Source organism: Haemorhous mexicanus, chromosome 1 (assembly GCF_027477595.1).
Source record: "Haemorhous mexicanus isolate bHaeMex1 chromosome 1, bHaeMex1.pri, whole genome shotgun sequence".
Taxonomy (NCBI): Eukaryota; Metazoa; Chordata; class Aves; order Passeriformes; family Fringillidae; genus Haemorhous; species Haemorhous mexicanus.
In genome coordinates, this window is record NC_082341.1 from 52,704,243 (window position 1) to 52,726,940 (window position 22,698).

The following is a 22,698-nucleotide window of genomic DNA, read 5'->3' on the forward strand; positions in this document are numbered from 1 at the left end:
GCCGGTCCCCGGCGGCTTTCGGCAGAAGCCGCGGTTCGGAGCGCACCGCGACCGGCAGAAAGCTCTGGGCGCGAAAAAGCCGCTTCTTCGCCTCCGGCAGCCGGAGAGCTCGGCCGATGCTGAGACGTCCAAGAACGAAGCCGCACAGCACTGGGATTAAGTGAGCAGCTCTCAAACTGAGGGAAAACGATAACTAACCACTTCCCAACAGTTTCAACTTGCATTACCGTAAGTAGGGAAAAAGTTCTTGGACAGCTTTCTTTTGCATCCTTCTAAACCTTATGCAGCACTTCCTGGTCAATCTTACTTTTTCTTTTCTCCAGGAGATGGGAAGAACTCGAGTACCTTCATGACAACCGTCGTGGGACGCTTGCTGTGCTGGCACAGTTCCTTTTAGAGAAAATGCCTGGAAAAGCTTTTCGCTAAGGTCTAGGCGGCAAGAGACGCAGAAGACGGGCATAGGCAGCTGTCCGAAGGTAGGTGCCGGTCCCCGGCGGCTTTCGGCAGAAGCCGCGGTTCGGAGCGCACCGCGACCGGCAGAAAGCTCTGGGCGCGAAAAAGCCGCTTCTTCGCCTCCGGCAGCCGGAGAGCTCGGCCGATGCTGAGACGTCAAGAACGAAGCCGCACAGCACTGGGATTAAGTGAGCAGCTCTCAAACTGAGGGAAAACGATAACTAACCACTTCCCAGCAGTTTCAACTTGCATTACCATAAGTAGGGAAAAAGTTCTTGGACAGCTTTCTTTTGCATCCTTCTAAACCTTATGCAGCACTTCCTGGTCAATCTTACTTTTTCTTTTCTCCAGGAGATGGGAAGAACTCGAGTACCTTCATGAAAACCGTCGCGGGTCGCTTGCTGTGCTGGCAGAGTTCCTTTTTGAGATAATGCCTGGAAAAGCTTTTCGCTAAGGTCTAGGCGGCAAGAGACGCAGAAGACGGGCATACGCAGCTGTCCGAAGGTAGGTGCCGGTCCCGGGCGGCTTTCGGCAGAAGCCGCGGTTCGGAGCGCACCGCGACCGGCAGAAAGCTCTGGGCGCGAAAAAGCCGCTTCTTCGCCTCCGGCAGCCGGAGAGCTCGGCCGATGCTGAGACGTCAAGAACGAAGCCGCACAGCACTGGGATTAAGTGAGCAGCTCTCAAACTGAGGGAAAACGATAACTAACCACTTTCCAACAGTTTCAACTTACATTACCATAAGTAGGGAAAAAGTTCTTGGACAGCTTTCTTTTCTATCGTTCTTAGCCATTTGCAGCACTTCCTGGTCAATCTTACATTTTCTTTTCTCCAGGAGAATGTAAGAACTCGAGTACCTTCATGAAAACCTTCGTGATGGCACAGTTCCTTTTTGAGATAATGCCTGGAAAAGCTTTTCGCTAAGGTCTAGGCGGCAAGAGACGCAGAAGACGGGCATACGCAGCTCTCCGAAGGTAGGTGCCGGTAGCCGGATTCTTTTAACAGAAGCCGCTCTTCGGCGGGCTCTCTTACCTTCATAATGGGTTTTGCTGGAGGAAGCCGCTTTTTCGTTTCCGGGAATACCTAGAGAGGAACACTAGCTAAAGACGTGATTGGCACCATTATGTCGAGTTTTGCTCGTTCCAGCAGGAATAACTGTGTTCTTCCTTACGCTAGATGGCGCTGCTTATCAAGGTTTGGCTGCTTTTAATCATTTGGGGTGCTGGATGTTCAAACGACTTATCGTAACTTCTTCTATTTTAAGTCAGGTGCTCCCTGACGTAGATCCTATTAGATATAGCACACTGCAAATAGGAGGTGAAATAGATTTATTGTTACTAGCACATGGGTACGAGTGTTAGGAATTTTATAAGGAATATGTTGCATGAATCTTTTGGACCATTCTGCAGCCATTCATACGAAACTCACACAAGTACAAGACAATATGAAGAAATTGACTGGGAACGAGTGGGGTTTGCATCAATGGTTTGAGGGATGGGAAAGAACTGGGTGGTTGAAAGATCTCGTAAATGGAGCTTTGTTTTTACCAGTAGTCATTATTTCATTGCTTTGTGTTATTCCATGCATGGTGAAACTGGTGTGCCTCTTGCTAAAAATGACATTGGAAAAGATCTGGCTGGTGCAAGAAGAAGGGGCAATTGTGACAATGTATCTGAACCGCTTAGACTACGGGCTGCACCAGCCATCCAGCGTGGAACGGTTCTTCTCAGAATTTTCTCAGGGCCCTCTGGAATTCATCAAGACATAAGCCTTGCTAAAACAAGAGAGGAAAAGCTGAGAAACTAAATTCCAAGACCACAAGAACTCCAAAACGGGGGGGGGGGGGGGGGGGGGCGGGGAGGGGCAAAGTACCTGGACTGTAAGGAAACACATCTTCTGAGAGGTGCACGCAGAATGCGTGGACAAGACAAAGGCACCAATAAGAAAAGCGTGACTAGCGTGTGCAGAGAGTCAGAATGAGTAAGTGCATCATGTAAAGCATAAACGGCTTCTGCTTAATCCTCTTGGTCCATTGTGCAGGAGTCCTGAATTTCCCATAAGTGATACTTACTAAAAGGGTTCTGATTTTAATGCTAGAGTTACTGTCTATACGATGATTCATGGGAATAGTTCTTTCAAGTCCTTCCCTTGCTGACATCAGTCAGTTTCATCTTTTCCTGAATGTACTGCTGGCTATACATAAGTGATGAATAGAAGGGCATGAGTTTTAGGGATATGTTGCAAGGAAATAGATTGGTAGCTCTGCTTCCATTTCCATTGTCTAAGAAGAATTCCCAATATTTTTGGCCCTTTCATAGACCTCTGACTCGATTAGCATCAGCAGGGAGGGACATTTAATTGGTTTTTCTCCTTTTTAGAGAGAAGCTAATGAAAAAGTTTCACCAGAATCAGAGCAGGCTGCGTAACAAGAAGAGCGTCATGAAAAGGCGCCACTCCTATCCTCTTAGTATTGCTAGTTGTGATTGGACTTCAATGAAATGTGTCAACTCTGTGTTCCTGGGTATCACATCAGTAACAGGTACTTCACCTGCTGTACTTCTCTCCTAAAGCTAAGAACAGAATCCCAAATAATCTTGATTCCAAGGTCTCAATTCACCCTGTGATGCTGACAGGTGAAATAGGAGTGGAAGGTGCACCAGTAAATGAACTTGAATGGCCTATCTAAATCAGCGGCCACTGATTTCCTGAAGGCCTATACAGGTCAGTTGCCCCTATTTTTCTTGGGGTTCTTTTATTCTTTGGTCATGTTTTTCTTGGGATTCTTTGAATCCTTCCCCACCAGTTCAGCCTCTGCTCTCAAATCCTTTGCTGTCATTTAAAGTATCTCAAGAGCCTGGAAACTGTTGTCTTTATTTATCAACCCATTATTCCCTTCCAAAGGTTGTTTGCCTCAAGTCTCATTCTTGCTGATTTTCTGCTAGTTCATTGTCAGATGGCAGCAGGTGTTCTGTAAGAGCAAGTACACAATCCTATAGCTTGCTTTTCTTTTGATTTGGCCTGTCTAGAAAATGGAATGACTGAACATCTCCAACAGCATTTTCTCTCCCCATTGTGTTTCACCGCAAGGGCAGATGCCAATCCATCTACCTAAACTCTTGGTGGTGAAGAAACTAGTGGTATGCTGTTGCATATAGGTAGAACTTTCCGAAAGGAAGGCCTTGTAAAACCATGGCTGAGGCCCGTTACTTTGGCTAAGTAGAAAATGACTAGAGGAAAGTGAGACAGCTGAATTAGAGGTAGATCAAGAAGTTCTAGAAGCATTGCGTGTTCACAGCGTGGGGTATGACGGTTGGTTGAATTATGTTTGTTGCGGCTTAAAGCTATGCAAGTGATAAAGGCCTGACTGCTTCAAAAGCCTGGCTTTTGCAAGAAAGCGGCTCTCCTTTGCACCTGCCTGGGGACTCTGCGTCACTACGGACCCTCACGCCCAGTTTGCCAAGGAGATGATGAGTAGGAATGTTGCAGAGCTGCTGTGTGCATATGAAAGGAATGGCAGAGAGTGAAGCCGTGGACAATTTCTGGGCTTTAGTACAATGCTGCTGCATTGATGCCCGTTTAGTCGGTTTTCCATCAGTGGCATTTCTGTCTAGAAGTACACTGCCCAGAGTCTTTCTAGCATTTGATGCCATTTCCTTACTGCCATTAATACCTTCCTTCAGTTTCAAGGATGAGAGAATCTTTACAGGATTTTGAAGATCCCTGTTAGGAAACACTATGCCAGAGGAGTCATCACTCCCTTTTCTTTTGCCTCCTTTGTAATTTTTATAGACTCATTTCACATTTCTGCTAATGGCAATAAGAATACTGAGACTACTTAGCAGGGTTGACGCTCTCAGCTGCTTTCCTCTTTCCTACTGCTTCATACCGGATGTGACTTGATGGCCTCGTTTTGCAATCAGCATTTTGCTGTGGTTTGCTAAAACCTGGCATGCACTGCCAACTCACAACTTGTGTGTTGGCATTTCAGGGGCTTTGATGGGTTCCTTTCTGAGATTGCCATGCACTGGACTTTCACAGTCACAAAGACTTCATCCACCATCGGTCAAATTTCAGTATTTAATACTCTTTCCTGGAATGTAGGCAACCTAGCAGCAAGTACTAAATTCGCTGCAAGCCCTGTCTTCCCAAAGGACCATTCAAAAAGTTTGCTTTTCCCCTCTGACCAATCTGACAGTATTTTGATGAAGAATTTGGTACCTTAATAGAACCTCTTAGAAGGGATCTCATGGCAGACAACATCTCAGGCTTTCTTGAAATACTGGCTCCTTTGGATCTCAATTCCATTCAGAGTGCATTTAAGATTTTTTTTTTCACTGAAGCCATTCAACAATGCCTCTTCTCTTTAAAATGTGCTGCAGGTGAGAAAGATGGATCCCCGTGAAAGGTTCTATTGATATCAAAATTCGTGCCCAATGGACTGTGCTGATGGAAATCAAATACTAGTCTAGTATTTTGAATCCAAATAATTCCTCCCAATCAGGCCCGACAGGATTGTTTGGCTTTGAATCTGAGCACGTGGACAGTAGTGGATGGTCCACAGGTTGAAAAGAGCGTAGATTCTTCTCCTTCTTTTCATTGATGGCTCAGAGACTGAAAAGGCAGCTCCAAAATGGTAAATACATCCCTACAGATTCAAAAATTGTTCTTCTTAATTTGCATCTCCACCATAACAACAGATGCTTAGAACTAAATTACCAATGGGAATTTTATAGCTTCTCAGAAATGAAACAGGACCTGGCTTATGGGCCTTAGCAGTAGCTACAAGTTTTTCAGCACAAGGCATCTCAAAAGTATTTTAACTTTACCGTACTTTTCTGTCTTATGCTTTCATCTCAAGGATGCAGGAAAAAAAAAAAAAAACACAACCAGAAAAACCAAAAAAAAAAAAAAAAAACCAAAACAAGAAACCCCACCAAATTGATAATAAGCAAAATCAGTGACATATATAGAAACAGATCCCATGGTTTTTAACTTCCAAACTTGTCTTCTCAGCACACTCTCTACAATGGAATTGTTTCCCTATCTGCCTTGAAACATTTTGCAGCAAAAACACTCTAAGGTTCTGCTGGGTGTTTTGTTCAAAAATGACTTCTTCTGGTTTTCTGTCCATAAGCGGAGTAACGTGACTGTGCTGGCAGCTGACCAAAGGAGGTAGGAAGAGTAATCATCATCCACAACACTGGGGCTAAAGAAATTTCCACAGAAAATTACCTGCCCTAGTACTTGTTCACGTGTTGGGTTGAACGTTCAGAATCTGTTTCCATTTTCCCCATTCATAGAATGTTCTATTTCACAGAATTCCAGCCCCTCAAACATCAGTCCTGCCAGAACTGCCCGCCATAGGGGGCTGGCATAGGGGATCTGCTAATGTCCACTGACTCTTACCAGTATAGTGCTTGTCACCGTTGCAGATCAAGAACTTCTGAATAGTTTGGATTCATGCTCTTTGAGGGGTTGAAAACAAGAAAAGAATGACTAGACATTTCCATGATCAAATCCCCTGATGGAATAAAAATAGGAGCATAATAAATGTATCCATTGTTCGAAGAAGGGAGATGAAGGCTCCAAATGATTACTTGCATACTTCCTGTTCTAAATCCCTTGTTATCTGGCAAATTGCAGAAGATTCCAGGCTTTTGCCAAAATGCAAACCAGGTTAAAATGTGAAGCCTTACAGTTTACTGGATATAAAACTTCATCATCCATTTTTAAATCTTTGAGATTGTTATGTACTTCCTATTACTACCCTGAGGTTTAGAGCTGTAATTCAGAGAGAAAAGAATGCTATCTTGAATTCATTCTAGTAAATCGGCACTCTCATCTTGTCGGCACTCTCTCCTCTTGGTTTTCACTTCTGAAACTCTGTACGGAAGAGTGCATTAATGCATAGAGCTCTGCATCAATTCTTTACAACAGTTTCCCCTGTAATTCTTCTTTCAAGGCAAACCTATAAACATCCACACATTCTTACCCCACCACTTCTTAAATTCTATTGAGAAGCAAAAAAAAAAAAAACCCATCAAACCACTAAATCACTGCTCCAATAAAAAAAGCAGTCCATTAACTGCTTTCTTAGCAGGTTCTTTACCTTGTATTAATATGGCAACCTTTTCTTGCTCTTCTAGATTAGAACCAAATTCTTACAGCATATAAGGAAACATACGTTTACTGTATCTGATTCTTAGATACAGAAGTCCAGCAAGGAGTTCAGACCTCAAAAGAAGTGTCTGTACAACAAGATTCAGCACAACCTTGAGACATATTAGCTATTTTTCAAGAAAAGCGGCCAAACTGAAACTTTTTAGACTTCTCTACAATCATGCATGCCTGCTTCCAGAACCTGACCTTCGTTGCTGGAAACTAGCTGCAATGTTACTGTAAACAATGCTGTGAATGTAGGACATCGTCATTCTTCTCTTCCATTGAAAACCTCAAGTGGAGTCACGTCACTCCTCTTCAAAATTCTGTATTTCCTTGCAAACTGGTCAAATAAGGATAAATAAAGCGTTCTGTTCATTCAGTTTAAACCTAATGTTCAAAATGAAAAAAAAAATCCATTCAGATATGGTCTGCAATAATACAGTAGAAGAGAAGATGAACCAGACTGGCCTACAAAAGAAAGAAGTGAAGCAGAATTTGGGAATTTGGAAGACCTTATGATGAATAATTCAAATAAATAAATAAAAAAAATATTGCCTACCCAAATTCAATCAGTGATGCACAGACAGAGAAAAAGTACTAATTACTACTAATATTTCTTTCATTCTCAGACAAGAAGTTCAATGATCCTCTTGAATGCACGGAAGATTCTTGGAAAAGACAGCAGCCTTCTTCTTCACCACATACTCCTCAGAACTCCAGGAGACAAATCATTTGAGCTGTGAGGATCTTTCTCTCTGTAAAACTCCCAGAGCATAGCCAATATTCTATTCCTTTAGGGATCCTGGCCTCCCTGGGGGAGTGCTGGATAGTCTACATCCCGGTACATCAGCCAGACACTCCACCTTATTTCCCATGGCTACTGCAGCAAGGACATCATCTACACTGGCTTTCTAGCCAAAATAGATGCAAGGCACAACGAAGAACATAGGCAAAACCTTGAGCACAGCTTATGGGTTTCGAAAGAAAAATCTCAGGATGGCAATACTGGATCTTCTGATCCAAACCATCAGGAAACATTTCTTTAGAGGTGTTGGGAAAGATGAAAGTTTGATGAGAAAGTCTCACAGATATGTATGCTTGGCAGAAAGATTTTTCAATGTGGAGTCTGAAGAAGGAATAGAGTTGGAAGCAAGTTTTGATCTAGAAGAAAAGAATTGCTGAGCCAGTCTTACTGGATAACCGAGGATACCTTAGTTAGAAGAGGGTTTTATGACTTACAGCAAAGGATAAACCCACCCCAAACAAGAAGATGTTTTTACCAAGCAGGAAGCTAGCACAGGCAAACAAGTCAGCAAATGCTGCAAGCAGAAAAAGCTCTCCAAATTTTCCACTGTCAAGAAAACTGAAAAACAACTTTCCGCTTCAACTGTAATATACTGACTTTTAGTGAGTGGAGAATAGCAACATATGGTAATTAGAGTCGTTAGGATAGGCTATAGATAATAGTTAAGGGATAGATTGGTTCTACTGTATGAAGATGCTCAGCAAAGTGCCAAAACCAAAGGGTCTCCAGGCCTGCCTGCAGCTAGAGCTGACAGCTGTAGGCTCAGGCTCTGTTGCCCACTACCCTGGACTGCTGCAACGTCTTGGATGGAATAAACTGCATTTTGGAGAGCCGCCTGGACTCCCACATCCCTCATTTAGGCTCTTCCATGGAGGTGAAAAAAGCCTCTGGGTATTGTACAAAAAAACAGCTATGTAATCTAGAGTTGCATGACCCAATATTTCTATTGAACTGGAACAATTTTTATCAATATTATGGATCCACTTCTTTTCAGTGCGTTTGGTCAAAAACATAAAGCATGGTTTAAAAGACATTCTTGGATGCGTACTAAGTACTACGAATTAGTTAAGGTGTTGGTTTGGCATGGCTTGGTTTTTGGTGGGGAGGGAAGAAGCCAGCCACAGAAGTGATTTTTTGTGCAAAGCTCCTAGAAGCTTCCTCCATGCCTGGCAAAGTGAATCCCTGCTTGGCACTAAGAACAGACATGCTGCTGAGCCAATTACAGAAGCTGATAGCGCCTTGGTGTTATATTTAAGAAGGAAATCAAAACTGCAGCCAGTTAACCTTGAAGTTGGGAAATTTTTAGGTTGGCACCTCTTCTGCTTTGAAAGCCAAACCAGTGAGACACTCTGTTGCAGTGTGTGTTTATTATTGTACTGCAGTTCTAGTAGTCCGTTTTCTAAGGCTTCCTATTTTGTGCTGTTATAGCATATGTTATTATGAATGGATTGTTCCTTTCCCCCCAGTATTGTTGGCTTTTGCCCTAGCTGTCCCTCTCCCCAAAGACCTGCCCTTTTGTTCCCTGTTCCTTCTCCCATTGAACATCAACCCCTCCCCAAGCCTGCCCCTTTCTCTAGAAACTTCCCTCTCAATTTTGTACCCTTCAAAACCCCAGTGGTTTCTTCAAGTTATTCTCCTCCCCTGTAGTCCCCCTACTGGTTTCAACATTGTATTCCCCTCCTTGTCTACCACCCCCAGTTTCTCCCAGTTGGTTAAAGATTGTATCCTCCCCTGGGACCTTCCCCCCATTTAGAAGTTGATGGATGCCTTTGAATCATTGTCTTTCTGTCCTTGACCCTCCAGGGAGTAAACTGAAAAATATGCAGAAGACCTCTCCCTGTTCCTTGTCCCTGCCCTCAGCGCAGTTCTATCCCCAAGGCAGTCCACCTGTGCCGTAGAGCAGCTGTGCCCTACAGCTGCAGCCCGGATTCGACAGCTTTCTTGGGGCGGCCCACTCTCGCTGTCGGTGTCGGGAGCTAGTTGGGCTGAAGAAATCCAGCACTGCAGCAAGACTCCAAGTCAGAAATCCAGTTTATTAGGAAAAGGGGGAAAAACCCAAATCCATGCAAGAGTACAAAAGAAAAACCACTGACAGAGTCAGAATACAAGCTGACATCCTGCTAGTTAGGGTGGTGAAAGCAGTTTGGATGAAATGGTCTTGTTGAAGTGGTGATTCTGTAGAAACCATCTGGTAGCTCTCGTCCTCTGGAAAACCAGTGGCTAAGGGTGGCCGTTCCTCTGGCAATGCAGTAGAAATGGTGCTTCTTGCCTTCCAAAACCCAGATGATATCCAGGTGGGGATGCTTAGCTCCTACCCCCTGGGCAGAGCATCTCCCAATGGGCTGATATCGTTCTGAGTCATGATGTGGGTCCTTGATTACCCGTGAAACAGAAATGGCTCCTGGAGGGAGTTATCTCTGAGTCATGTGGCAAGACATTGATGGGCCCATTAACAGGAGAGAAGGAAAAAACGATGCCACCCCTGGTTTCCTCAGTTCTTGAGGGTGGGAATAGGATGCATTTTGATATTGTAAGCTAGGACAATACAGGATGCAGGTTTTTGCATTTGCAGGGAGTTTGTATGGATTTGAAAAGTATCCTCATAGCAGAAGCACAAAAGTATTCTCATACCCCTTTTAATCATCTTCCAATGAAGCAATTCTCCCAATAACCTAAGGCATGAATGACTTGCGAGTGAGTTGAAGGAACACGCCAAAGATAAGTAGTGTTCAACTGCAGAGAATTGTTTAAGGACATCATACCCTAATATTTTAAATCAGAAAGCATGGATGGACGGGTCTTTTTTCCTTAGTTGACTACAGAACCAGCGGTCCTTTGCAGGAGGGTCTTTGGATTTAGGATGAGACTGGCAACTAAGAGCATGGCTACACAGAAGGTGCTACTTTTAGACCAGAACATTCAACTACTAAAGGCAGATAGGAGAATAGCTGATTAGTGACAGTTCCGACAGGAGGAGTCTGCGGCTTACCCCATGGGAACAATAGTAGCACATTTCAATTTTAGAAAACCATTCTTTTCAGAGGACCAAGCATCAGTGAAAAGAAAAGGTCGAGTAAAGACATCCTAGTGCTCTTCTGATCAGAAGCATCTTCCTCCATATGAGAGTATTTAGGAAAGGACAGTGCGTTCATAAGGAAAGGTGTGCCAGTTACAAAACCTGCAGAACAAGGCAAGACAAACTTATATATTTTATTTGCTATTTTTATTTCACCTGCTAAAAAATGATTTTTTTTAAGACTGAATTTTATGAATTCTGCAACGCTGTCTTTTTGAACGTCTTCCTACTCGTATTAAACACCGAGGTGACAAAGAGAGCAGCAGTGGAAGGAAAGCTGGTCCATCTCCCCCTCCTTGTGGCTTTAAGCCAGTGAGCGATTAGAAGTTGGTCACTTCATTTGAGATAAATAGCTTTACCAAGAGAGAATATTATCCAGCCTTGATCTTTCCTTTGGAGCTGATCCACTTTGTAGTCATCAATTCTTGACTCAGCTGGGGAGAAACAATGGCATTACGGCCATGGATGTTAGAGTGCGCTGATGGGAAATGAAGTTTTCATCTTCCGGTCCTTGCTTCAGTAAATATTCCAAATTCATCAGAAAGAAAATTCGAAGACCAGGAATCCCCACTCAAATGACCTACTTCAAATAGTCTGCACGCATAAGAGACATCAAGCAGGTGCTCTCATCTGTTAGGGGAATACCCAGCCAGTATATTATTGTCTAGTTAGGAGGCAATAATTTTGGAAATCATTGAATTTTTTGTATTGCAAGTGAATGGTCAACACATTTTATTACTGGATTAGGTAAAATCATGTCTTCTGCATCCTTTCAGAGAGGAAGCTTACCTGGATCTAAAGCTGCTCAGCTCCATAATGGGATGCTTTGTCTTCAAAGGGAACTCTACTCTTTGTCCTTTTGGATTGCTTCCATAGCTTTTCACTCACTCTTCAAGTACCTGTTAAAATGTCCTCTTATCCCATGCAAATTTTTATGGGCATAGTCACTGAATTGGGAAGTATTCCATAAAGTCCACAGGCCTTGTTGAGATGGATGCACAGGTCTCAAGGGTGTTAGCAGATGTTATTCTGAGGCCACTCCTGATCATGTTGGATGGACCATGGTGACTGAGGAAAGTGCCCAAAGACTGGATGAAAGCAAATGTCACCCATCTTCAAAAAAGGCAACCAGGAGGACTCAGAAAAGTACAAGCCAGCCAGCCTCATTTGGATCCCCAGGAAGTTGATGGAGTAGCTGTTCCTGGAAAGCATTGCCAGGCACACGAAGGAGGACAGAACAAATGTAGTCAGCATGGATTTACCAGGGGAAATTGGTGCTTGACGACTTTTTAAACTCCTCTGGTGAATGAACTTGCCTGGTAGATGAAGAGAATATCATCTGCCTGGGCTTCAGGGAAGTTTTGGACGTTTATCTACATGGCAGCACACATACCTACGGGAAGGAATAGTGCAAAGAGCAGGGAACCAGTGTCTTTTCAATGATGCTCAGTGAAAAGACAAGAGGCAGTGGGCACACACTGCAATACAGGAGATTGCCTCTGAGCATCACAAAATTATTTTTTACCGTGACGGTGACTGAACCATGGCACAGAGTGTCCAGAAAGATGGTGGAGTCTGGATCATTGAAGACATTAAAAGTAGGCCCAGATATAATCCTGGGCAACAGGCTCTAGGTATCCTGGTTGAAGCAGGGGGATGGGACTTGGGGAGCCCCACAGAGCCCTTCCACCCTCATTCATTCTGTGCTAGTGAATTCTCTTAGAGATGCATTTCAAGGACTGGCATGACAAAGCTCTGTGCAGAGTGAGATCCAAATGGACATGGGATTTAAGTTCCTTAAGTAGTGTTCAAGAAGAATGTAAAACTCCAGGAAACCTGTCTCTTCCATAACTGAATCCCTTTCATGGGAAAATTCCCCAGCTCTAGAAAGATCCTCTGAGACGCATGCTTAAGACTGACACTGGCAGAGCAAATTTCTCCCTATGCGTGTCTAAGACCAGTTAGGATCTTTACCAAAAGTGTTGTCAACGTAGTCACAGAAGGCATATTGTTAAGAAGTGACAACTTACATCAGAATGGCAAATATTGGTCCACCAATGAATTACTGTATGGGAATTATCGACTTGTATTCCAAATAAATAAAAAGGAGTTGGTCTTTATTGAACTCTTTCATTGCAATATTCATAAGGGAAGAAAAAGACCTATGTCCTTAACTTTCTTAATTCTAACAAAGATTTAAAACATTCCTTGTAAAAAGCGTATCTGAATTATCGGTCTATGAAACAATTTGAGTTGGGAAAAAAGTCCTAAAATTGTGTAGACAGTTGCAGAGAAAGCAAGAAAATAGGAAAGAAACAAAAACAGAGAAAAAGAGTCATCTTGAGTCTGCTAGCTAGTTCTAGAAGTAGTCTGCTAGAAAAAGGAAACCCCAGTGGAATTTCAAATGTGTTCATGCACTTGATTCAGTAACTGGTCAATGTAAAAACCAGTCCTTTCGTACAACTTCCCCCAGCAACAAAAACTTCAACAGATTGACGCCACCATCATGCCTGTCCCAGATGTATTTAAAAGAGAAATGATGATTTTCTTGAAAATCTATTTGCGTTCAAGTTGCAAGACATTGGAGGGATTCTCCACATTCTCCTTCCTCCACGCGGCTTGAAAGTATATTTGATAAAATATGCAACAAAGCATGTGATTTACAAGCTAGAGTAAAATGGATGACTTGGGAATTGATCTCTTTTGGATATGAAACTTCATATCCACTCTCTGGGAAGTTTCTAAAAGAAATGATGGAGCTGAGGCATGAATCTGCCTCTCCGAGTGCTAAGCAAACATAGACACTCCCCTTCACATGGCCCCACCTTCCGCACACACCTAGGCATGCACAGAGATCAGCATAGCAGATCATGAACACCTTGGAAAAGACTGAAATGCTAAATAGCTCTCTTTGTGGACAAAATAGCCGGTACACTATTTCAAATATCTGGTACAAAAACTCTGTTGAATATCTACCTCATATTTAAAACACAGCTTTTCATTGAATTCTGTTTGCAGAATATTTTCCTTCCATTTGTTCCTTTAAAATTCCTTTGTTCTATGTCTAGAAATATTTTCTTCTAAAAATAGAAAAAATTAGATGATGTCTTTTCAGAAGAAAACATTGGTTTAGACAATTTTTAACCATCATGGTATGGAAGAATTTATTTGTCCCTCACTAAGGAGGAATAAGTATTTTGATCCTAGATCATTTACAGTGAAATACTTGACATTTTTAAGATGCTTTCAATCAATTTTGATCCTCATTGCTTATTCATTGTAAACAGTAAGTTTTCAGTGCATGGAAAGTGTGTGTGGTATGTCTACATTAGTTCAAACACCAATTCCAACTAATGGCCAGGCTGAACTACAGTAAATAATGTCCTGAAGGATATTTTGCCGCCTTCTTTGGCACTCCTTGAAATCCTAATGATTGGCATGAAGTGTCGAAATACAGAGATTTTCTCTCAGAGGGTGTCCCATGTTGAAACCCATCCCATGTGTTTGATGTTGTAGTTCTTATCGCTTTTAAAAGTTGATATCTTCTGCACAGTTTTCATGAAGCTTTCTGTTACAGTAGTGAAAATCACAGAGAAATGCAATTTTGTACAACTTTGAATTTACCCCAAGAGCTGAGAGAAAATTTGTTCGTATACCTCAATCTGAGTCTCTTCTATATTCAAGCTTTGTTTATCTACCATCAAGGGTCGCATTCGTTGCTGTTCAAAGCCCCATCCAAGCTGACTTGAATACGTTCAGGGATGGGACATCCACAACTTCTCTGGGCAACCCAAAGCAGCGTTCCAGCACCCCAACAGCAAAAAATGTCTTCCTTTCATCTAATAGAGATCAGAAATACTAAATCTAGGTATATAAACTTTGAGGAAAGGTTTGAAATTCTATTGATTTGAAACACATTTGGTATGAATACTAACTTCCAGACGACTGAAATATGTTGATGGCCATTTGAGATTGACACTTTTTGAAAAAGTGCATGGAATTGAAAATTAAAACCGGCAAAATTAAAAACTTCTTGCCATTTTCTTTTAACTCTGATCTTCAAAATTGCATAGGTCAGATATCTGTGCTTCATGCAAATCTCTCAGATACTCTCAGACCAAAGCTTTTCTTTCAGACTAAACTGCGGTTTAGGTTGAACACGAGTGCTTAGTGAAGGTTTTTCTGGGCATAGGGGGATTTGTGTGCACAAGAGGTTTTATCCAAACTGGAAAATTCATCCCAGCTGCATTTGTTCATCATTCCTACTGCATCAGGCCTGAAGATTCTGTGAAAAGTATCCTGTGGACCTTGAAGATAGCTCATGTGAAAGAGATGAGAGGTGATGGAGAAGTTGAGGGAGAGAATCAAGAGCATATGGCCCAGTAAAGGCACCAGAAGGTATTTTTTCATGTGGTCCACAGCCCAAACAATTGTTTAGCACCATTTGAAGGCTGTGTTTGACCAACAGGGCTGAAGCAGGTCTTCAAAATATCCAGTAGATCAAAATCCATTGAAGCAAATGACCCTGGCCAGTCACCTTGCTGCTGATCATTCACCCTCCATACCAGCTGATCAGGCCTAAGAATGCTGCTGCAAAAGTGTTGTGAAAAAGGTAGGCACATTTTCACAGAGGCAGGGGAAAATGCCCTTGGATGGTGATTCCAAGGGATAACTTGATGGCGCAAGTTAGGTACTCTTATCTACTGTGCAATATCGAAGTTGGTGAGTTCACCATCTGTAAGCATCACTTTAGAAAATAAATGTTTGATCCACAAAACGATACTTCCTATGTCCTGTCTACCTGCTTCATTTCAGCCAAGGAATAGGCTACGTTCCATCAGCAAAGTGTTCATGATCATATGCTTCTTTAAACTGTGGTCATTCTTTCTTTTTTTCTAAATCAGACACTGTCTATTCCTAAGATTCAGATGTCCATGGGTAGGGGTGTAATTAAGTTCACTGTTAAAAAATATCCTTCTTGTTATCTTTTTAATAAATTACTGAGATGTAACATCAGTCTGAGAGCTGAAAGAAACCCCTTCATTTGCTGTTTGCCAAGTATCATCTATGTGATACAAATTCTATTTGACCCATCCATTGCCATCTAATACTACTAGTAATGCCTTCACAACCTTTTCTTCATCGTTAGGGATTTTGGAGAAGTGAAAGATTTGAACATACGCAAGGGCATTTGTTCAAGATGCTCCAGAAAGAGCTGCCGTCTGTTCTCTTCCTTGCTGCCTATGTTGGCAGGAAGCTGCAAAAAACCCAAAGATAACTAGAAAGAGTGTTACTTTTAGTCTAAATTTGGAAATGATGTTTGGAATACCCTGTTAAATGAAAAGGTGCTCTTTTAAAAGATGGCATCGTAAGGGGAAAAGTCAGTTTAAAGAGTTTTCGAGACAGTTGCTTCTGGAAAAAAAAAAAAAATTTGAGGTATCCAAGGTCTTTAGCCATACCACTTGGAAGATTGATTCAAAACACAGTTCCTTCATCTAGGAAGAACAGAGGACCATAGATGCAGCCCATTTCAAAACGGAGTTCTTTATGTGTCAGGTTGGGATTTACTGGACATCATTTCTTGTAAAGTCGAGGGACTGCAGTTAGCTCTCCAATAATTTCCTTCCCTGAAATTCATCTGCATTTGCTCCTTTCTCCAGCGTTCCCATTTCTTAGTGCTGGTATACTCCATCTATGCATTAGAATATTCAACTGGAGTGTGTGTCCGATATTTTCTAGTTCAAATTGGCTGGAACGCAATGGATAGTTCCAGTTGCTTGTATACACTAGTTTTATTTTGACAAGTTTTCTTTGAACAATGTTTAAGCAGCAGTAGCAAATCGGAAGTACAGCTTGCAGCAGGGAAAGACACTTCTGCTTGCTCAAGTTTCCTGTAGTCAGATAGATGCCAAAAGGCTTTTCATAGTACTACTACTGTCTTGTAGGAATACTTGATCTAATCCTACCTTTGATACAATTACGAATGGGCTACTTTTCCACAAGGCGGAACATTTTTCTTTTAATAATATGTTTTTTGTAAGTTGGAAACATGAACTTGTGCACCAGTCAGGTGGAATGTACTCTTACTTCTTCATAAGTTTCACAACATTATTTAGAAAATATTGACTCTGTGTAACTTCAAAAGAAGAATTCTGGGCATCTTCATTCTATTGATGTGATTTTTTTTCTACCATGCTCTTCTTGTTTTCTATGGAACTCATTTTTACCAATAGAAATATTTTTCCCTGACACCTATGGAAAATACCTATGTTTACTCAATATTGCAGCCTCAGTACACTGTTTAGAATTATTTCAACATGGTCCCAAGCATATCCGACAGCTAGACAGCAGAGGTTAGCAACAGTGAGTGGGAATAACTTCTGAACCATTTCAGTAGATTTCCCAGGAAGGGCTTGCTTTCTGCCCCTGCACATTTTCCCAGAGATATTGTCTGGTGAACAGTTGCATCAAAAGAGTATTTTTGCACAAACCTTGGGCCAAGCTCTGTCTCAGATTTACTAGTGAATGCAAAGAGGGTGAAAGTGCTGCTTCAAAGCCCTCTGTGTGCTTTCCGTACCAAAAGGGAGGTGACCCCAGAAATAAGTTTTTGATCTCTCTTCAAAACACGAGGCATGTCACCACCTCATTCATCTTTTTCTGGGACTCAGCATCTAAAGACCAAGAAGCCCTCTTGCTTGCTAAAGTGTGTTCAGCAAAAAAACCCTTGTCCCATCAGCAAATTGGAACACAGCTGCATTCCAGTCAATTCCAATGCTGGCAGGGCAATACTCTAGCCCAGTAGTAACATGCCACTGTTAGAAGACTGTGTAAAAATCTTTGTGTACAAAGTAATGGGAGGGAAAAATAGAATTGGGAAGAACTGCACATTGTTCTGGAAAAAGCCTCCTGCCACAGTCTTACAGACGTCATTTTCTGGTATCATTTTTAAGAGTTGGAGTTTTTTAAATTTTGTACAAGATAAAATCTTACTGGACCTTGAAGTTTCCCTACTAGAAGTCCAGCCATTTCTTAGTAGAATAGAAGTAAGCCCTTTGAATATGTACAAATGGCCTTTCAAAATACATATGCGATAGCCCACTGTGAAAGGAATTAGCTATCAAAATAGAAATTCAAAGGTTTAAAAAGGTTTTGAATAAAGTAAGTCTAAGGTGATAGAAGAAGAAGAAAACAGCAGTTTTCTTCTTCTGCTGAAAAAACAACTCCGAGGACATTGTACTCTACAGGTGTATTATATCACTTTCTGAAAAATGGAGTAGGTTTGCTATTTCAAAAGGTTTTCATTAGGAAGGAAGAGATTCCTTTGGAAAAAAAAACTTCAAATTGACTTGACATGAATGTTATGACACTTCACTTCACCAATCAGGAAGAAAAATTCTCATCACTTGATATGGAAATCATGACGGTAACGGAGACAAGGATGTCTAAGCCGTGCCATCAGGAACATAAAAAAGCATTAGAATGCTGGTAAGACTGAGCTCCTGAACTAGTGAGAAGAGAACGCAACCAAAACATTTTCCTTTAAAAGTCTTCAGGATGAACAGCAGATCAAATGTTTTCCTGTGAAGTATTTATGAATAGAATTAACCTTTAAAAGAACATTGTTTTCAAAAACCTGTGTCCAGTATCTCTTAGAATGATACAGAGTTCTTATTACTAGAAAAAAGAAAAGCACTTTTTTCCAAACTGTTGTGCACTTTTAAACGATCTACAATAAAAAGAGTACTTTTTCATGCTGGGCATGATGTTCATTACAAAAAAGCCTTGTCGCACGCTTGGTACTCTAGTGTCTTGATTAGCATCGTTTTTTATTCATTGACTCTTTTTCACCTTGAAATAATGACGTCTTTGTACTTATGCAGCATCCATGAAGAATTTCTTGGGTGTCATTTTGTACTCGATCCTAAATGGCAGGTTCTGCATTCTGCCATCCGTCTAGCTTTCCCATTTGATGCAGCTTCTGAGAGGTCTTTTCAGAATTGAGGACTACCTGCAAGAATGATGCTAAATGCATGCATTTTACTCCTTGGGTAATGCAAAAGAGTTTTTCCTTTACAGCATAATAATAATAGGAAAAGAATGATGGTGGATTCAATTCTTATAGTAATACAAAGAGAACTATTATCATCATTAGAAACCAAGCAAGTCATATTTATTGCTCATGCAGTACAACCACTAATGCAAATTACCCTGTAAATTCAAAATGAATCTGTATCACAGGAGTGGATTGAATGTCTCTCTTGATATTTTGCTTAAAGCAGAAAATTAATTCTTTTGACAGCCAACTCATAATTGCAACCTAACTTTCAACTCCAGCTTTCAAACAGTGGAAACATGTCTGTTTATAACACGATACAGTACCGTACACAAGACCAAAACAGGTCCTAGACGTTCAAATGAAAGAAAAGATCAAAGGACAGATTAATTCATGTCTGCAAGCCCTCAAGAGCGTGCAGGTCAAAAGTCCCCAGAAAACTAGGCCAGTGGCACAAATTCTCGATGTTGGCACCAGCAGAAGCAGCTGCTATCTTTCTAGGATGCAATCTTGCTTACATCATCCTTCAAAGTAATCTTCTGTCCCCCTGCCCAATATGCCTTCTGCTCTACTCCTTGGACTTCACGTTTGCATTTCTACAGAGTCCTGCAAACGGACTCAAAGTTCAGGTAATAGATTTCCAAGATTTAGAAATATTGTGTTAAGTCTATTTCTTTCGTATTTCATCCCGTCTAAGCATACTGAACTTTCTGAGGTGAAATATGTCGAGTATGTCACGTGTAGTTTACATGTTAGTTCTGCTTGACATTAAAACTTCGCACAGACCCCTGGGATGCCTTACTGCAAAAATATATAGCTGCAAAGAGTGGTTGCACAAAGTTAGAAAGGCCAGAAAACCATGTAAACAACCTAACAGTAGAGGCTTGAATTTCTGAATATAATCTTGCACCATCTAAAGTCAAAATAGAATATTGAAATGATTTTCATCTAATAATGAGCGTGGGGAAGAAAGAATCCAGATAGGCTTTTTTTTTTTTTTGAAACAGTTCCAGGAAATACATGGCCTTAACTTGGAAGTATAGCATTAAATATTTTTATACAGCATGAGTTCTCATTACCTAATCATATGATTTGTAGAACTGAATTGGAAAGTAGGAAATAAACAAAGAAAAATACTCAAGCTATAAAATATGTGAGTTTAAAATTTTCTTTGTATTTCTGATTAAAACGATGAGGTAGCCAAATGGTCACCCATTATTTTCAAAAGCATCTGGACATAAAAAACGGATCAATTTTGGCGGGACTTGGATGTCCGGTATTCCTGAAAAGCTTTATTTCACTGCTTCCCAAGCCTGATTCAATCCCCTTAAATGCAGCTGTATTTCAGTTGCTCAGTGAAACTGTCCATCTCATGCATATAGTTTACAAATAATCTGCAGAAAAAGCTAGCTAGATTTAAAGATCTTTTTTCTGTAAATGGCCTTCAACTGATTTCTACAAACACACAGCTGGGATTTCTGCTGTCTTCTTCAGGCCACTTCCTGCAGAGACCTCTCCATTAAATTTGTCTCGTTCTACTAAGAACTCTTCTGGTGATCCAAAGTCAGCACTGGGAATGTCCAACTGCATGGAATTACTGTCTGCTAGAGCTGCACACTGAGGGCTTCTGTGTGCAGCATCATGTGAGCCCTGCTAATGTCACCCTGTTGGTATAAACTGAGCTAAGTGGACCTTAAGGGACAAGATTGTGCACTGATTTTGTAATAGAAATTAGGTACTAAGAAGGAGGCGGGAGGATTTCAATGTTTCTGCCTCCAGCTGAAGCAACACTAAATCTCGGTCCTTATCTGAAAAACAAGGTGAATTAACCCGTTTGGCATTCATATGCCAAAAAGGTCAGTAATACACTCAGAACTGTCAAAAGAGTAACAATTCCAATCATTACTTTCTAAAAAGAATTCATTTGAAGAAGTCAGGAAGACAGATGAAACATGCAAATATCCTAGCCTGAGAATCATTCTGTTGATCTGCACAGGTTTCTTATTATATTCCCATCTAATGCATTGGTCATGTGTGCTTGTGATGACACAAATACTTGCAAAGCTTACAAGATAAATCACGTTCTCTTCAAACAGCAAAGCATTTCTTGATGGTTGCACTTGCTAATTCCATTTAGACTCAGTGTTCTTAAAGGTCTTTTCCAACCAAAGTTCCAACCACCATTCTCTAAGTCGCACATCCTGATTGTCCTGGTTTAGGGCTAAATTTGGCAGAAAACCTCACAAAGGGCCACTGCACCCTCCCCCCCACCGAAAGCCCACCCACACAGCCGCTCCCCTCAACTGGTTTGGGGAGAGAAGTGGGAAAAAGCTGTTTCTTTAACAGGCAAAGCACTTCCCAGCACAAAAAATGAACAATACCAGATGACAAAACTCATTTGCCGCACTGAAGAGACGACAAATCAGAAAGTCTCTCCTGTGGGTGCTCACTCTGTTATCAACCCCTCCAGCAATGGGGAAGGCTGCTGCCCAGGGTAGGCCCCAGTAGGCCACAAAGTGCAAGTTCCCAGTGCTTCCCAGGTCCCAGTCCGGAGCAGATTTGAAACGTTCCAAGAAAAAGGAAAGGAAAAAAAAAACCAGTCCAGGGAAAACTCTGCCTCAGCCAGCTAAACCAACTAAAAAGCAAATGCGTGCTCTGTTCTGCTCTGTCAGTACCCAGACAACACAGTGCAGCGCAGAATGTGGAAGAGTGTTGCTTTTTAAGGAGTGCAGCCTCTGATAAGAAACTCGGTGCTTCTTCTTCTCCCCACCTTTGCTCTCAGAACCAGTCTTGAAGGCAGAGAATATCATATCCAGCATTAAGAGAACAGATGACTGGGGATACAAGCATCATAAAGTCACCCTAGGACACCGCTCCTTTGAGATATGTCACCAGACTATGCTAAGACCAAGTTTTGGAACTGCTCAATAAAATTCTACTATCACAGTGAAGCTGAGGAGGAAACACAGCTCACTACAGTTACCTTGTGGCATGCCAGTGCTTCCTTTCAATCACAATGGTCTTCATTTTTAAGTCCCTGACATCACAGGCATCATGAAACATCCTTTGTGCAGGAAGGAAGAAAATATTCTTCTCATTGATGCTGATGGGTTAGCTGACATGCAAAGCAGTTAATTCAAAGTGACAGAGCAATCAAGTCAATAGGAAAACTCACCACAGTTTTGTTTACTCCCCTAAATCCTTACTATCCCAAAATACAAGAACAGCTGTAAAAGCCTTGTGGCTACCTAATTTTTTCCTAGACCTACATGGTGGGGTAAGAGATAAACAATCCCAAACTATGGTAATCCACAACAAAGCATTCTTGACCTCATATTCAGGTTCTGCATAGCGAGCTCTTCCTCCTGATCAAGTTATTCCATCGCAATACTTTGGGGAGTATCTCAGAGGGCTGGCTGTTGTTTGGTTTGAAAGCATCTTGATCATTCAGGAACCCAGTAGCAAGGACAAAGTTTAAAAGAAGATAGTGCTATGCATTGATTTTCATCTAGGACAGAGATATTTCTACAACACAGAAGGCTGACCTAATGCTTCACGACAACGTGGCTGAAGTGGCATCCTGGTCCCCATAGGTTTTTCTCTTTACTTTTAGCTGCTTTCTTACCAGATTAATGAGCTGAACTAGCTCAAAAAAGAATCAGATAAGTGCCAGAGCTTTCAAACAAACAAAAAAAAAAAAAACCAAAAAAAAAAAACAAAAAAAAAACCCAAAACAGATGCAAAAAGGTGATTTGTAAGTGCATTTGAAAACAGAAGTTTTTTGTACTTTTCATAGATACATGGCATTCTCTGGAATGATATTGCTCCAATGCTTTGGGTTTGCTTTTGTTTTTGTTTTTTTCCTCAATTCCAAATGTTACACATTCTTTTTTGGCCATTTTAGTAAACTGATTTTCTGATCCATGTGAAAGACAGTCCGAAGTTCCCCTCATTTGCCTCACGACCGTCCCCAGGACAGACATCGGGACCCTGAGGACCCTGACTGGAATGCTGGCATGCCGGTCAGAGAGGAATGCCAGAAATCCTGAGGCCCCTGAGCAGAATTCTGGCCTGCCAAGTGATTGTTGGCAGCTGTGTCTACAGTGACTGCTTCTAGCAGGGCCTGCCAAGGGGCGAGGCGACCTATGGGCC